Raw genomic sequence first — 14436 nt, 5'->3', positions numbered from 1 at the left:
CTACCATGAATACACTGGAAGGGTACCAGAAATCTTTTCAGAATGCTTGCAGAAATTGTATGCATGTTTTTGTCATTTATATAATTGACTAGTGTAGACCCTCATGTGAAACAGCCTTGGAATATATTCTCAAAAGCATGAGTACACATATGCTTGAATAAATCACATTTTGCCTTTTCTTATTCACACAAGAACATAAAACACAAGCACACGGTAAGGTCTGTGAACCTGCCCTGGGACTTTTTAACCTGAGATACATTAAGGTCAATGCTTAGGGTGGTGCTAGCTAAGCAATAGACACTCACTTGCCTTTACCAAAATCTATTCAAATGTTTAAACATTTTTTTTTTAAACTACATTCCATGAAAGATTACTTAAGTTAATGATTCTGGAAATTACATTTCACATTATATAAGAAAAAGGCTGGTCAGGAGTTATTTTATCAAAAAGCTACTGAGCAGTCTGCTGGAGCTAAACAGAATTTTTATTGTCCTCATCACCAAAGTATTTGACGTGTCTTCTCTACAGGCATTGTGCCAAGAGCATCTGTGCCAGCTCTACTGAAAGGCATGTCTATAAGATCTAACAAGACTGACCAGTCATTCTTGTCTACAAAAAGCTTCAGGAAATCACAAGTCTTCTGGAGAAATTCACTTCAGTAATATAAGAGGACAAAATGACACTTCAGAAAAACCGTAAAGAAAATAAAAGTGGAATTCCATTTATTATTCCAGTAATCCCAGTGACCAGGAACACAACCATTCCATTAACTAGAAAACAAAGAACCCAAATAAAGTGGGGATAAACAAAAGTAATATCAAACTAATGAAAAAAAATTATCATAAAAGGGTGTAGTTTGTTGAATCACTTAACCCTATTTATGTTGTATTAAAATTAATATTTTACAAGGTAAACTTTTTGAAAGAACTGATTTCTGTTGTTCTATGAGATGCCACTGTATTATTTTAATTTCCATTATCATATTATTTTACCTTGTGTCTGTTTATTTTGCCTTTGTCCTCCTGAGTCTGGTATTTGGGCAAGGGTGTGTGTGTGTGTATTTTTTTACAATAGTTATTTCCAAACTTCATTTTGTGCTGTCTCAGAAGTTGTTATGGCCCACACTGCATCTCCAGCTTCAAGTGTTTAGTTCAATTCTTCATAAAAGCACTAGGCTTTTATTGACCAAAAACACATTTTTGCAACACCTCCTATGACCCTCTGAGGATTCCAGGACTGTTGGACAGAAATCAGTGTTTACAGTTTTGCTTGACAAATGTGTTTGTGTTTGTTAAACTGTTTGAGTATTCCTTATCATAATGATTATATCATATTAATTCACCTATTATTTTGAAGGGATAGAAGTGCAGACTGGGGAACTGAAACTATTTTTTTTAACAGAGCAGCATTAGAGTATATTCATAGGAACAGAGATTTAAAACTGCCTAACAAGACATTGGGAACTTAAAAAATAATGCAGTGCAAACTCAGGTAGTAAATAATAAGATAGTTGAGAGAAGTGATGAAACACAAATTATATCTTTTCACATACAACAGATTTAGCATTATTTATTAATGATAGTCATGTATACCGACCTGCTATTTGTGTAGTTTGATTATAGATACTAAAATGTATGAGTGCATTTTCATTTTCTAGGATGTGCCAAAAAAATTCTACTGATTGGATTGTAATTGAATAGAGTATGACTATGGAAAATACTTTAAGAATTTAAGACTAGCTTGTTTCTTCTGTCAGCTGCACTTACATTAGAAATCATTGTTAGGATTAAAAAATATCAATCCTTCCACTTTTAATTACAAGACATTTTTAGCCTTTGTACATACATCTCATCATATCCATTTAATAAATTCCTATTCAATCCTATCTTAAGAGAACGAAGCACTCAAATAATTTGGAAATGTTTTAATAATGTTGGCATTTGAAAGGAAGGAATTAACAGGAAGAAACACTCAAGATGCATTTGTGAGGATGAGGAGAAGGTTTATATGATAAGCAAACATCTTTTCTGCTTCTACTTAAAATCAATACCTACCCAAAGGCAGCACTTCTCTGACATTACAAGTGTTTCTAAGAGAGAGAGATAGTTTCCTACACTTTTTATAAAGTCAATGCCATAAAGTAGATCTATAACAATATATCTTCCTTATTTTGAAAGCCTTTTGTTTCCACTGGAACTAAAACAAATAAGTAGAAAATGCTGGCTGATTTTGTGCATGCTGGATGAAATCTCTGAGTCATCTTAAGATGGACATTTATTGCAGCATTAAGGTGGTGCTAATTCTGTTATCCTTTTTTCTCCAGTAAGTGTCTTCCGAAGGTGCAGTAGATTATGTTTTCTGAGTATCAGTCAGGCTCAACAAACTGAGCTGGAAGTTTCCCTCTATATGTACATTAATCACCAGACAGGTAGCCAGAAGATGGAGTCCCTCACATTGTAAAGTTCTTCTAAAAGTCAATGTAAAATCCTTTAACACATGTAACATATAGATTTTCTATACTGCAGAACGATATGAAACACATTAGGTGTATACAGAAGTTGCTTTAAATTTAGAGCTGTCATCTTTGGCCCTCATGAGCAGTATCTTAGCATACAGTTAGTGCCACAATAAGAAAGATTATGAGGTTAAAGGCTGAATTTACCTTCATTTAGACATTATTTCAAAACTTCTATGCTCATATCTTAATCTCCTATAGAGCTTTCAAAAAATTGGTTAAATCACTGCTTTACTGCTAAGAGTAAGAAACTGTTTACTTACAAAGGTCCAACACAGTTTAAAAAAATTATATTTGCCTTTTGTTACTTTTCTGATATATACAGGAGAGGAATCCTTTACCATCTTCTACTTAGTTTTATCAGGGTACCGTAGGCAAAATAATTATGTTGAGAAAAACATCTGAAGATCAAGGAAATAGTAAATTGCCTCTAAATACACTTTATTCATTCTCCTTTAATGTCAGACTGTCAACATCATAGGCAGCTGCAACTGATCTAATTGTTTTGATTTCCTGTTTAATCTGTTGCACTATTGGGATGCAATTCATTCATGTCAAGTTGACATCTAAAATAGGTCAAATGAATTAGGCCTTTGAAGTGTCTATTTCTTTGCATTGCCTTGAAAGGAAGACTAGGATAGCTGGCTCAGATATAGCTATAAGGCAACTGTGCTTTAGTGGTAAAATGTTAGAAGGAAATAACTCCTTCTAAGAAAAAAAAAAAATTATGTTCAAATAATAGAGATAACAATTTAAGATTTCATTTCTTTACATTCAAAATCATTTATGTAAAAATCAATCTCTTTTTCAGCACTAACACCAAATTGTTACCTATAAGTATAATCAAATGTGAACCTCCTTAATTACTAGTCACCATTATTTAGTCGCTGTAGCATTCATTTTAGTTTTGCTTGCATTTTATTAAGATTTTGTGGACCATAGATATTTATGATATGACTATCGGAATCAGTAAGTCTAAATACTCTAACATGATGTTTTTACTCATAACGAACTTAATTACAGTTAATTTTAATCTAAAATCTATGCTTGTATTGTTAATTGGTTACTTATCAAATCTATTTATTAGATCTATTTATTGATTAGTAGTAATTGACTTGGATAAAATTAATGTATACTACCACTGAGGTTATTCTTGTCAATAATTTACAATTACACTGATAAAGATCCCATTCATATCCTCACAGTGTGAAACATGTAGAGTGAGTTGCAATGAATTAACAAAATAATTGACATTAAATTACACTGATAGTATGGATGTAATTCTCCCCAGGTATTTAGGTACTATTTCCTTACATGCCACTCCTTCAAAAGAGATTGCATCAATCATTATTAAAGTAATAACACTGCAATGATCTGGTTCCATTTTCCTGTGATGTCCCACATATCACTGAAAAGCCTTCATATTTCTATTATTTTTATAGTTTTAAGAGTTTGTCTTCATTTGCTATTACTTTTCATGTAAAAATTTATGCATGAGTATTTATATTAGAAATTATAATCCTCCCTATGAAAATAATTATGCACATTTTTAAATCAGTATACCAACTGAGTCCAAGAGAACCATTTCTAGGATGGAATTCCAAGAATCACATGAAGCTTATTTGTAGGATCAGTTAAACTCACTAGGAGATTGATTCAGAAACTAGGATATTTTCTTTTAAGAAAAAGAAATTATGGAAAACTCTTTTTCTTTTTCTCACCTTTAACTCCATCAGATTTTTTTTTTTTATGTTTAGGCATTTATCACTGTAAGATGTTTTCTGTAATGCAAATTATTCTAATAACTTTTGTCTAAAGCCTTTCAGATTTATCAACCCATTTTTACAAGTATGGAATCAGAAAAACACATCATTCATATCTGACAGAGAAGTTTTCAAAGGACCTGATTTTCAGACAGCAAAATCCCAGCACTTTTTGCTGAAAACAACTACCATTCTCACTGGAGGTGGGGTAAACAAATTACTTTTATAACATATAATGTTAACTTATCTAGAGGCTGACAGGTATGAGTAAGATTTTACCCCTGAAATATTTCAGACAAACATATGCAAAATTTCACCTAATTTTTTTTGTTAGCTGTATTGGGTCCTTTGCAAATTAATATCACATTCAGAAACAATCCTTTCAGCACATCTGAGGTTACAGATCTGTTTATTCTAAGCTTGTCAATGATCATCTGCCAACACTTCTGCAAAAACTGTTTATCTGTAACTGCTTAATCCCTGGATTTTGTTTCCTGGATTTTCCTTTTAATATTCATTACTATCCAATTCATTTTTTACATAAATTCATAATATTAAGATCTGGAGATTCACCTTTACAGTCTTCATTTCACAGTCTCTAATTATTTGCTCTACTTCAGTATAAAATCCAGACTATTTTTTGAACACATTGCATCTTGTTTTCCTGAATTGAATTTTTGCTTTCTTTATATTGTCTATTCAAGACAGAACCTTGGATTCTTTCCCTGATAGTGCATTTACTCTGTTATACCAAAAGAACATCATATATTTAAAATGGCTAGACCCTTTCAACAATTTCCCCCATATCCTCTTTAATGTCTGACACTCTCTGAATACCTGTTATAACTCCTTTATGGTACCTTCCTACTAGGCCAGTACTACAGGTCTGATTACTGTGACAGAAGTTTTCCCTATTCCATAGAGAATTAATCTATTCAGGGCCCAAATCTTCTCCAGCCTGAAATGTATCCTTTTTTTTTTTTTTTTTTTAACATCTCAGTGGTTGATTTTACCCACACTACTCAATAGCTGTACTGCACCAGTGCTTATGTGTGGCAAAGCTTTGTCTAAATATAGGCCTGTGATCATGGTCAATGATAGCTTTAAGTCTTAAAAATGCTGTGTAATTAATTTTTATTAATTAGGAGAAAGTATAGTTCCTTGGTAGGATGCCCAGACCTGTCCTGTTTGCAAGGTCAGTTGGCTCCTCTTGTTGGAAATATCTGCCCAGGATTGTTTTGTTTTGTTTTGTTTTGTTTTGTTTTGTTTTGTTTTTTAAAGGATTGTATGTTACTATGGTTAGGAGAAGCTGCAGGATTAGACACCATGGTCTAGTATTTGGTACTCTCGAACATTGTATTGTCAGCAGTCCATATGAGAAGAGAAGCTCTCCTGCTGTTCTTCCCCACTGCATGAGAAATACTAGCAAATTGCCCATTACTTCAAAATCAACAGCCTTACAGTTTTGCTTGCATTTAGTTTCAGTAACAAAATTAATTTAAAAAAATTTACAGCTGGGACATACTTGGTAGCAATTTGCTTTGCTCTAGGAAGGGCAGTTAAAAAGAGAAGCAATTACGAGATTGCTTAAAGAAATCAATCAGTATTGTGGAGCAACTAACCAACATAGTTCAGGAAACATATTTTAGTTTTATTTCTATTGATCTGTGGGTGATAATATATAATTGTGACAGATGGCAAAGGAGTTAAAAGATAGAAGAATTGCTGAGGGATTGCTGCCTGATATACATTCCTAAAGCAAAGACTGTGATTACATCTTTGTGCAACTTTGTCTCTACACGGCAGTCTGCATAATGCTACAGAGGAGAGGAGAGGAGAGGAGAGGAGAGGAGAGGAGAGGAGAGGAGAGGTGCTTCATCTTATGCAAGCTCTCTGGCACTAATATGTGCAGTATCAGAAAATAAGTGACATAAGGAAATAACATTAGAATGCAAAGAGAGCCATAGGAGAAGTAAATGCCTTCTAGAAAGCATTTGAAACAGCTTTAGCAAAGACTTTATGAAATTATGAAACCTTCTAAGAATGTTTATCTTTTCTGATTGGAAAAATAAATAAATATTGTGCCATTCATTTGTAACACATTAGGTCGTTAAAGGAATGTTCAGACCACCTTCACAGGGCTATTAATTAATTAATGTCAGATTACAGATTGAAAAGATCAAAGTACATAGATGGTAATTTATAATTGCTCAGCTGACTAGTGACAATTTATTTATCTTTGATAACTATTACTTGTAAAATTAAATGCTCATATCCTAAACAGTGATTCTCAGTGGCTGATACCACCCTGATATTAAGCAAAATAACATGATCCAATACAAACTGATTTATCAAAAACATTAACTAGCATCGTATGTGACAACAAGCTGCTACCTAGGCAACTCTCTGTGTTTGCAAGGCCTTCATTTCCAGTTGAGCTATTCAGCTAAGACCAAGGTCTTCCAGATTTACTCCTTAGATGTGTCCAAGCACTTAGTTATCTTGTCACAATTGACTTGTAGGTCATGCTGGGCACTACAACTCTTAGAGAAGATCAAATAAATAACTTCTGGGAGATTATGACCTTCTTCTTTTCTTTATGACAAAGCAGAAGTGAAGTAGGGAGGCATTTATATACATCAGTCTGCCAAAAAGTCAGTGCAGCAAAATGACCTGCCTAGAGTGCAGTCAGAATTTGATATGACGTGTCTCATGGAAATGGTGTCTGAAAGACTGCAGCTGTCACTGGAACCTGAACAATCATGCCACTCCCCAAACCTTAGATCTGAACAGTGGCTCTCACATATTTGTCTCAGTTCATGTATTCTGAAACAAATTAAGAAAAATTCAGGGGAGAAAGAAAAGACTAGTGGCTGAAACACTATCAAACATCTTACATATTATCTTCATAATTGGGACCCTGGGAGGTCAGGTTCTTCTTTCATTTCCTGCAGATTCTTTGTATCATGCCAGCAAGATAGTCTCAAATACAGATACTGTGGAACTTGTAAAGTTTTTAATTTAGGTGAGCTCAGTGCCATCACTTCTGAACTTGGGAAAGCTTACTTCCATTGCCACCATTATATTATTTTAGGAGTAGAATCCATGAACTAAAAGTAATAAAAACATATAAAAAATGTTTTAGTGCACTTTCTATTATGAATTAGCTCAATGAAATAACAAGTTATCTTTAATGAGTTGTTCACCCAGAGGGTAGGAAAAGGTTTTTTCTGTCTACTTCTGTTACAGCTTCCTGTGAACCACAACACCTACACAGGAATTTTCCAATAAACTGTATGGAGATTAGTCACTGTCCATTTCATATCACATCATATGATAAGAAATTGTATTATGATACACAGTTATTCTGTGTTTAATCTTCCAAAATCCCAACTAGCTGTGATCTTTAATTACTGATTAAAAGAAGGAAAAGTCGCATTCATTTGAAGAAAGTCATAACAAAATGAAAGATTGTTTACAATATATCCTTGAATATTTATAATTAATTTAATTGAAAAAAAGTTACTAAAAGAGAAATCAACAAAAAGGGAAGGAAGACTCTTAAGAAGAAAGGGGAAAAAAAAAGAAAGTAGAATACTGTGCTCAGGATTTATACAGCTTAGTATACCACTCAGTGTCAGGAACTTCTGTGGAAAAGGTTGGAAATACAAATGAGTGTTTCTCAAGATGCAGATAGCATTATGTAAAACAATGTGCTTATAAAAAATATATTGCATACATCACTCAAGTGAAAAAATCTGTTTGCTGAGAAGCTCTGAAAGCAGTACTATTTATTGGCCCACTTTATTTTGGTGGTTAAATGTTGGAATCTGCATTTGAAAATTTTTCATTTGTTGTTTAAGAATGGTTTCTTATTTGTTTGGTTTTAGTTGTTGCTTCTAAATGACAGAATGAAAGGATGAAAAATGCTTAACTATAATATTTCCACTTGATTCTGTGTTTTGTCTGGAAATTGCATTAAGCAGACATGAAAGACAGCTGAGAAGAACGCTGAAATAATTCATATGAGAAAAGATGAAACCTGACAGACGCGGAATGATTATAACTAATTAATCATAACCATCAGCAACTGTAACCATGAACATCTTAATTATTGTGAACTTAACATGCCAAGTTGAATCATATAGTAGCTCTGTAGTTTTCAACATAAACTTGTTATTTTATTCTGTATGTAAATATTTATTCTAATTCACTTTGGTCCAGTGTTTCAGGATTTATGAATGCAGAAATCCTACTGAAGTTCAGAGAGATTTTGGTATGAATTCCCTTTTTTCTCAAGGCTCGGGGGAGAATTAAGCTTTATTGATGATACTGATGGTATTAATTGATGTTATTGAAACTAGGCATAACAAAAAGAAAAGTTCTTCAATGCTATGAATTTCCTCAGCCTTCCTGGGGTATCTCTCCATGCAAGATTAGATTATAGAAAAAATGAGTAGTTAGACAAGACAAAACAGTGGAAAAATCATAACAATTCATAATTTATATAAAATCTGAGTAGCATCACAAGTAGTGAATATTTTAATTGAAATGTAGGATTCCCTTTTAAAAAGTATGGCATGGTAAATAGTGAACTAGTCTGTTTTTGTCTCATAAAAAGGTTAAGTTTTTAAATTACTAATAATTAGTAAATAGAAATTATCCAATTTGGGAAGGAAACTGAAAAGAACTGAAAAGAAAAATTGTACTATATTTAATACATGATTCTATAAATCAATTTAGGGAATAGTTATATATATTAACAATTGAGATACAGTACAATATAATAATAACAACAAAAATAATACTTATAATGCTAAAAATAGTAATACAAATTGTAATTAAAAAGGAGAAAACAGAAAGAGAAAAGAATAAAACCCAAGGGAGACAAGAGTTATTGCACAGTGCAGTTGTTCACCACCCACTGACTGATGCCCAGCCCGTCCCCCAGCAGCGATCGGTGCCTCCCGACCAACTCCCCCCAGTTCACGCCCTGAGCTCTGTGCTACGGAATATCCCTCTGGCCAGCTCGGGTCAGCCGGCCTGGCCGTGCTCCCTCCCAGCTTCTTGTGCCCTCCTCACTGGCAGAGCATGAAGCACTCAAAAGTACTTGAGTTGAGATAATCACTGCTCAGCAACAATGAGCACATCAATGTTTTGTCAACATTATTCACATAAATCCAAAACACAGCACGGCACCAGCTACTAAGAAAATTAACTCAATTTCAGACAAAACCAGGACATTAGGATAGTTAATTTTTTTTCTAATATATTGCATTATGATAGAATGTATTTGCCACACTTATGGATTCATGACTTCACTGTGATAGAAAATGTAAAAAATATAAAAAATGTTTCTACTTACAAGGTAAAACAGCTAGACATAGCCATGACATACAACTAATAAACAACAAACCAGGTATTATTAAATTGTTATCATTTATAAAAATTATATGAACAGAAATGCATCATTGAGGACAGAAAAATGTTCCTTTATTTGACTATTTATCTGCCTTTCACAGTGAAAATTTTGTTCAGGGATAATGAATCAATAATGTATACATTAAATTTCATGCTGATACATGTACATTAAAAAGTGGTTTGTTTTTGCAACACATCCATGGAGCACCATTATTCAAATACCTTTATTTTTTTTTTCTGAGAAAAAAATATCTGGTAGTATCTGAGAAAGATTCTGATGATGCTAGTTTAAATGTAAGTACAGTATCTTGTGTGTCCTTTCTGTGCTTTTCACATTTTCAGAGACAAATCTTTAAACATTCTCCTGAGTTCCTTGTCACCTTTTGTCAGCACTCCCTGGAAAAATCTGTGTATTGACCCCCTTTCCTTAAAACACTTTAAAGGCTCTGCAGATGTGCAAAGAAAGAGGGTTGTTGTCATGCAGGCTTGGACTGCATCATTGTTTCTCTGTGCTCTCTCTATTTCTGTTTTTGCATAGTAACTTCGCTGAGAAAAAAAAAAAAAAAAACAACCTTTTCCACATCATGTCAGTCTGATGATCCATGAAGAATTAAAACCTTTCTGGTAATAAATAATAACAGCAGCAATGATAATAAGCATTATACATTCTAAATTGTTTGAATCTTGCCCTTATTTTGTCACCTAAAAGTCATATGGTAATGTGATTTTTGAAAGTTCAAGATATATGCTTTCCCATTATCAATGGTGAGATGATGTTTCTGTCATGGTAGAAATCTTTTTTTCCCAAACTTCCTTTCACACTTTTTCTAGTAAATAATTTTAGTATTAAAAGTTACACTTAGGTCAAATGAGTGACCCTACTATTACAGCTCTATTTAATCTGGTATTCCTTGAAAATAAATGTATGTCAATACAAAATAATCTATTCATTTTCTTGGACTGTTGGATATTCTGAATATTGTTTTTAATTTATCCTATGTAAAACTTTCCTATTCAAGCACATGTGATATCTTTTCAATACCCACCTTTCATTATTCTATAGCTTGTGTTTGTGGGTTATTAAACAGAACATTTATATTTTCCATTGTTTAGAGTGTACAGTCAAACCATGTTTTTGGTTTAGGTTATAATGGGATTTTGAAAAACATGTTTTGCTGGAATTCTTTTCCCTGTAAATCTTACCTTTTTAAAGAGCTACTATTCCAGCTCAAGGTCTATTTCTTAGTCCTGTCTTTCAAATCCAAGGAGAGGAAGGCTACCCTCTCTTTGTGACAATGCAATAAATAAGTTTGTCCTTGGCCTGACAGAAGAATCTCTCCTTGTGTAGAGCTATTTTTACCTTATTGGAAAGAATATTGCCTGCTTTATACTTGTCTTTTGGTATCTTCAGGATATGTCTTTAAACATTTTAATACATATCATATTATGTCCATTTTAAACTCCATAATAAATTTGCATATAAAACAGTTTAAACTTACAGAACCGGGCTGGCAGAGGACATTGTTCTGCACCAATCTAATTTCTACTTTAAAGCTAAATTGACTGGTTTAAGTCACTGATAATGAGGTAGAGAGACTTTTACAGCTTCCATGCTAGGTTACTAAGCAATAATTGCCTACAATAAAAACAAGATCTGTTTTTCATCTTTAATTTGATCCTAATTTCATAGCAGTTACCCCTTGACTGTCGAATGGGTCACAAAAACCTGTTGCCCCCATTAGCTGCAGCAAGCTGATGAACACTGTGACTCAATGATCCCTCCTGCACATACCTAAAATGCAAACTGCAGTGAAGGTGACTTGGAAGGCCATTAAGTGATAAAAACTGCTCCAACTTTTGTAAAAGTCATTCTGTCAATGGCAGAACATTTGCCCTTTTATTTAAATGGGGTTTTTTGTTGTTAGACCTGCAAAAGTTTTTGGTTGCTTTGACTGCCTTGAGGTTTTTCTCATTTATTTCCCTTTACTCTTTCACTTTCTGTGGAAGTCTTTTTCTGCTGTCTTGTTAAAACTGATAGTCTTGTGGTGGTGTCATTGTTCTACAATGCATAGCAATACATCGGTATATGTGTTGAGAGAAACCCATTCTTTTGCTCATCTCCAAAACATGGAAATACTGTGGAGAGAGCTGCACTACCTGGCAGCTCCTTTGGATCAGATATATAAATGGTTTTCCAAAGTTTATAACTTCTCTCAAAGACCAAATACTTCACTAAGCTAATGTAAATACACTTGCAGTGTAAATTTGACATACAGAAAGCACTGCACCAAACCCATTGCATTAAATGTCTGGCATCATCAGTAGCTCTGGAATTTCTCTACTATTTCTCTTTTACAGTGGAAACCACTCATGTTTCACAGGTTGTACACTAGTAATACTGTATAATTTTTTTAAATTGAATAATTTCTCAGCAGTAAAGGAAATGCCACATGCACTCCATCTAAATGTGCCTTGGTCAGTGCTGTTTCTTATGTTAAAAAGTATGGGAGTCATGTAGCTGAACCCCAGGAACTGCTTTGAAAATAACATAGTATGTATTATCATCTTTGCCACTAGCACTGAGATATGAGTAAATCAATCTTTCAGGGCAAGAGATGAACACCTATGGAGCACAAGAAGCCATTTTCTTATCAATCAACTATAGACATCAAAATAAGATGAAGGACAGACTCATTCTGTGTGGGTATCACACTGTTGCAGGTTTATACTGCAGCAAGAGTAGTGAACCGAAGGCTGCTGTCACGGTGTGAGAGGTTACAGTTCCCACCTCTAAATCTGGGTTCTGTCCATCCTTTCTCTTATTATCTACCTCTTTAGAATTTTAAAGTAAAATTAAAGGTGTTTGTACAAAATTTTAGTAGCTGCCTTTTTTTTCCAGTGCAGATAGATATGTAATGGCTGAGATTTACAATAAAGTAATTAAATTTTCCATTAATTTGATTTTTCCTTATTGGGTTTATTACTTCAATGTGGGGGAACTGCAAGTATGATCCTTCACCTTTCCTTCCTTTAAAGCTTCTCTACATTTATTTGTTTTACAGCTAAATCCCTTCTTTTGTACCTGCTAATCCTTTTTCTAACGTATGCTAAGAAATCCAGTTCAGAACCAAGAGATAGCCAAAAAAAGCTGAAATTCAAAGCTCTTTGATACTCTCCTCTTCTAGTTTGAAAGTAATTGTTTTCAACAAATAGAAACTTGAGTTATACATAGTACTTTTATTTTAAAAGAAAGAATATCTTTGTTTTTCATTTGGTGAAAAAAAAAAAGTATATTTTTTTTTCATCCCAATGCATATTCAAAGCAGAAAATGGAAGAAAAGATATTCAAAGGTTGCTGTAACTAATAGGAAAATAGTATTTAATTACTTGAGGACTTAACTAAGAAAATTTCAATTACAAGGTGTTCTGCCATCCAAACTTTTCATGCAGGGAGGTAGCAGCCCACTATTTTCTGGACACAAAATAATAATTACTTTTTTGCAGAATATGCTGTCAGGTAACACGCATTAGGAGACACTTTTAAGAGAAATTACACCAGAATGTATTCTAAACTATGGCATGCTTATTTTAATATGCATTACAATATTTAAATTTTTAATTATCTATTAATTAGCAAAAATTTTCAAACTTTTGTAATGTAACTCTAATTTTAAAAAGAATTCTACTGGATCCTACAAACCTTTTTCTTATTCAAGCATGATACCTATTGTTGAAATCAAAACACTAACTTATTTTGGCCAAAGACAGCACAAATTTTAATATATTTAAATTTTAAACTTCTTGCTGTGCCCAAAACATAATTTATAAATGTGGAAAAAAAATCAATTCAAATTACTTTTGAAAATCATTGGACTTCAGTTTTATGCTCTACTAGGTCTGAAGCAAGGTGAGGAGTTTTAGCATCTGATATAGAAAAGCCAACTGAGAGCAGTTAAGATAGGAATAATTCTGCTCCACCCTTTCAAACTGTTTGTGTTGTCTGGCTCATCCCAGCACTCTGGGCTGTATGCAGAAATTAGGAAGTACGGCTATAGGTCAGTGTCAGTGAGAAAAGCTCCCACTGGCCCAATCTATTCATGTTTCTAATCCTCATTTAATGCTTGCTGAAGCTTCTGTATCCTTTTCAAAGATATCTTGTTGCTGCTCTCTTCACCTTGATCCACATCAGATTGAAAATAGTCTAGAAAACCCCTGAGAGAACAGAGGTTTTAAACGCTGTCACTGGCTATGAGGAATGGGTGAAAAAACCAGTCTGAAGGCAGAACTGAACTCTCATATCTCTTTACAACAGATATAAATGCTAGAGCATTGCTACCCACCCCAAATATGAATCCATGTTGAGTGTTCTGTGTGGTAAATGGAATAATAGGTTCTTCTGGTTGAGAGGCTTTAAATAATCACAATGAACTGCTCATAGCAGTGCTCTACAGCTTTATTCAAAAAATTTTGTTCTAATAGTGAAATGTTTCTTATTGCCTTGATAGAGGGAAACTTTTGGAGGGAAAATATGTTTACCTACAACTGGTTTGGGCTTATAGCAACAGAGAAATCAGAAGGAAAGTATTCAAAAGAGTAAATGTGCTGTAGAGTAGAAATGTTCTATAGTTTTAGAACCAATGTGTTGACTTTTCTTTCTGTCATCACCATGTCCTGTGTGCATTGTCTAAGTGGGATCTGCAACATCATCAGTCTGAGTGTTAGCCAAGGTGTTCCCTC

At 33.6% G+C, this 14436-nt stretch overlaps 1 protein-coding gene across 1 annotated transcript in view; it reads left to right on the top strand.

Annotated features, from left to right (window-relative positions):
• The window catches only part of CNTN5 (contactin 5), a 231939-nt gene that overhangs the window by 38037 nt on the left and 179466 nt on the right, over positions 1-14436 (top strand). The window lies entirely within an intron of this gene.

Source organism: Pyrgilauda ruficollis, unplaced genomic scaffold (genome assembly GCF_017590135.1).
Source record: "Pyrgilauda ruficollis isolate IOZ18807 unplaced genomic scaffold, ASM1759013v1 scaffold8, whole genome shotgun sequence".
Classification (NCBI taxonomy): Eukaryota; Metazoa; Chordata; class Aves; order Passeriformes; family Passeridae; genus Pyrgilauda; species Pyrgilauda ruficollis.
This window is presented reverse-complemented; position numbering and strand designations above follow the sequence as displayed.